This window comes from Furipterus horrens, unplaced genomic scaffold (genome assembly GCF_987537825.1).
Source record: "Furipterus horrens unplaced genomic scaffold, mFurHor1.1.pri manual_scaffold_17, whole genome shotgun sequence".
Classification (NCBI taxonomy): domain Eukaryota; kingdom Metazoa; phylum Chordata; class Mammalia; order Chiroptera; family Furipteridae; genus Furipterus; species Furipterus horrens.
The window spans coordinates 10245690-10249455 of NW_028327187.1; positions in this window are offsets into that span (position 1 = coordinate 10245690).

Here is a 3766-nt window from a genome sequence, read left to right on the forward strand (position 1 = left end):
GCACCATCCCCCCTCCTAGGCCCCCATCCACGGGGCTTAGCAAACAAAAAGGGGGAGAGCAGGGGCTGGACGCGCCTACCCCTGCTGAGAGCCCTGACCGACCACAGGGAAAGAGGCTGTTCACCCGGCCTTGGCCCTGCAGGGAATGTTGGGGGGCCCAGAGGGGAGAAGCTCGTTCCCCTCTCCGCATTCCTTTTGTTGCCAAGATCCTTAATTCCCTTCTGCCCACACCCTGACAGGCGACGGCAGACGGTGCAGTGGCCCTTCTCCGTCGGGGACGCGCCCGGCGGGGGGGCGAGGTGCGCACAGGCGCAGCTGGGTCGGGACCCCAGTTAAACTGTGCACCAGCAGCCCAGGCAGTGAGGGGTAGGAACACGGTGCAGAGTGAGTGGGGAGAGAGTGGAGATAGGGAACCGGGAGAGGAGAGCTGTGGGCAGAGGGCTGGGAGAGATGGCTGAGCGGGCTATTGCTACCTGGCTTTGGGGAGGTGGCTGATCAGCGTTGAGGCAGGCTCAAGGACAGTTCCCCAAACCCAAAAGGGGTGTCTCAGGAGCCCTCTGGGGAAAGAGTACAGGAACTGGGTCGTGGGGCCTCAAAACTGAAGGCTGAGAGGACAGGTCAGACTGCCGCTGTCTGAAGGGCCATATCTTACAGAAGGTGCACATACTCCCAAGGGCCGCTGTTGCCCTGGAGATCTTGGCCTTGGGGCCAAAGACGTTTCCATTTCTGATCTCCACGGGGAGGAGGGACTTATGCCCAAGTGGGTCAGGCCTGGCCTGGGTCCCCACACTCCCCCGTCTCATCCCAGCCCAGGCCTCCATGAAGGAGAACCTGGCGGCACTGCCCCAGGGCTTTCCAGAGATGAGCCTCCCCCATGCCCACCCTGTCCCTGTCCCCAGCCTACCAAAGAGTATTTGTCCCTTCCCACCCCTGACCCCATGGGTTACTATCCCAATTGTGGAACAACCAGACTCCTCCTCACCCTGTAGCAGGACCCCTGATCCAGTACCCCTGCCCCTTGTTGGAAAACATCCAGAAACTGGCAAAAGGACCCACTGAATAAAGAGAACGTGCTGCCATCATTGCGTGGCAGACTTGAACTGTTCAGCTGGGTTAGAGGGTTGAGCCAGAGAAGAGGCGGCAAGAGCCCTCCGGGGGCCTTTTGCCTTGTGCTGATCTCTTGAGAGTGGGAGGCCACGTTGCCTGGGACATCTCAAAGCCAGCAGGGAGCCAGAACGCTGTTCCTGGCACAGGCCACGGGACTTTGGTGCCAGAAGAGCCTATGGCCTAGGATGTGAAGGGGAAGGGGATCAGGAGGGGACAGCTGCAACCGGTTGGCTTGGGGGACAAATGGGAGACTGCCCTTGTAGAGAGGGAGTCACTCAAGGGCCTCAGCCATGTCCCAAGCAGACGCCGTGAGACTGCGGAGTCCTCCCCTGCCAGTTCTCTCATTTCTCACAGCGTGCCCCATGCCCTGACCCACGTGCCCTGCGCACACACACCCGCTCGGCCCTCAGCACTTCGGGCCTGGCCACATACCCCACCCCTAGAGTGCTCTTTTCAGCTGGGGAGGGACAGAGGTGCTGGCTTCTTCCCAGACATGCTTGTGTCCACATGAGAGACCCTAGGCACTGCCTTCTAACTCCTTCATCCTCAGGAGGGGGAAGGGGGGGCTGGGAAGGAACAGGGGACCTTAGGGCCCTCTAGGGAACGACCCTTGGAGACTCCCATCCCCTCTTCCCCCTCACCAAGTGCCCAGGAGACCCCTGGCTCAGACCAGCCCAGGCCCTTGCCCGGTGGCAGGGGAAAGGGGCACCTCACTCCACCTCGAAGTCATTTGACTGTCCCTGTCCACCCCACCACCCAGATCTTAGACCACCCTGCAAGCTGCCCTGCCCTCTGCCCAGACAGCAGAGCCGGGCAGCTTTCTTACGCCATTTTCTACACTGTGCTTCATGAGTAGGACTTTCTTGCACTAGTTTCTATGACTGAGTCTCCAAGCTGGATTCCTAGCAGTCCCCTGCCCCTTCCTCCCTCACCCAGCTACCATTCAGTTGCCCCCCTTCCCCTGCCTCTGTGTTTCGGTGAGAGTCTTTGTACGTGCACTGCTTTCTGTTTCGTTGCGTTGTGGGGCAGAGGTCTCTCTGCTCTTGTTGAACCCCATAAAGAAATAAATGGTAAGACTTGGTGATAACCCGCCCTTCGTGGTTGTATTCTGTGGAATCCAGCACTGCTGCCCTACCTGAGGAAACGGCCTATGGCTGGGGGGTGGGGGGGAACCAGAGGATGCTGACCCTGTGCCTGGCCCCTTGATGGCTCAAGTGGGCGGGGGGCACTGTGTAGTAGGCTATTCTAGGCAGGAAATCACAAACTCAGCCTCCTGCAGGAATCAGGCAGATAAGCGCCAGGGAGTGAGGGAGTGAAATCGCTGGGGCAGGGGTCAAGTGCAGACTCTGCTTTGCGGAGGGGTGTGGAATACAGGGTGCATGCAGGCTATGGGGGTGCTGCTCAAGCCCCAGGTAGTCTTTGGGAATGTGGGCCCAGTATTGCCAGATCTTCTCATTCTTCAGGGGCAGTCAGAACTCAAGAGTTTATACACAAAGCCCTCTGATTTCTAAATGTTGGCTCAAATCGAAGCCACACAAACAAACCAACCTCTGCGTGGACTAAACACATCCGCAGGCCCCACATAGCCTAGGGACGAGCAGTTCTGCATGTTTGTCGCAGCTTTTGGTTCTAGTGTACCAGCGTCACCTCCTACACCAGCCCCTTTTCCCACCGCCGGAGGGAAAGGCACTCAGGAAGCACTGCTGGGGGGAGGGGTGGGAGTTGCTGCAGGAAGAGCCCTCCACAGTTACCACCTTCACACTGCTGAGGGGGCTGAACGCAGAGCGGGAGTTAGGAAGGAACCTGTCCGCACTGAACTGCTGAGTTCAAGAAAACACAAGTCCCCCAACTCCTGGGTAGTTAACGTAGCGCGGAGGTTAGGGAGTGGTGTCCAGAACCAGAGTGCGTGAGTTCAAAGCCTAGTACCTCCGGCTTCCGCTTGTCTGACTCTGCACAAGCTCCTTGACCTCTTGGAGCCTTTGTATCCTCATCTGTCACAGGGGTTACTGTGAGAGCTGGATGATGTGCACAAAGCACTCTGCACAACCACTGCCACAGAGGAGTTGTTCAAATGCGGATGGTTATTGTTGTCATAATAACGTGTCTTCTCTTTCCTTCACCTCCACCGAAAACGGTCACCGAGTTCTGTCAATTCCACCTCTGCAATATGTGACAAATCCTTCCCCTTTCCAGCCCACTGCCACTCAGCCATTTCGGGCCCTCAGTGGCTCTTGCCTGGGCTTCTGCAATGGCCTTCCAAGTAACTAACCCCTTATTCAGTCCCTCCGGATCCAACCCAACACCCCCCAGCACAGGGCGCTTAGGCTCTTAGGAGACCGTCCAGAAATACTTTGCTAAAAGAGCTGCTGCCATAAAGTATACGTCTCATCCTCCTAAAGTGAGCGCATTACATCTGTGATCAAGAATATCAGATCACTCCACATGGCCTATAGAATCAAGCGTCAATTTCTTAGCATGACTTTCAAGGATGTTTGTATTCTGACCCTGTCCTTCCATTCTGCTCTTCCACCACGGGCCATCACATGCGTGTGTCCCAGCCCCATTTCGCTGCTGCTCGTTCACGGGAGCTCTGCACCTTTTTATCTGCCCTTCGCTCCCATTGTTTCTTCTGCCTGAAATGCCTTCTCTGCACCACTGC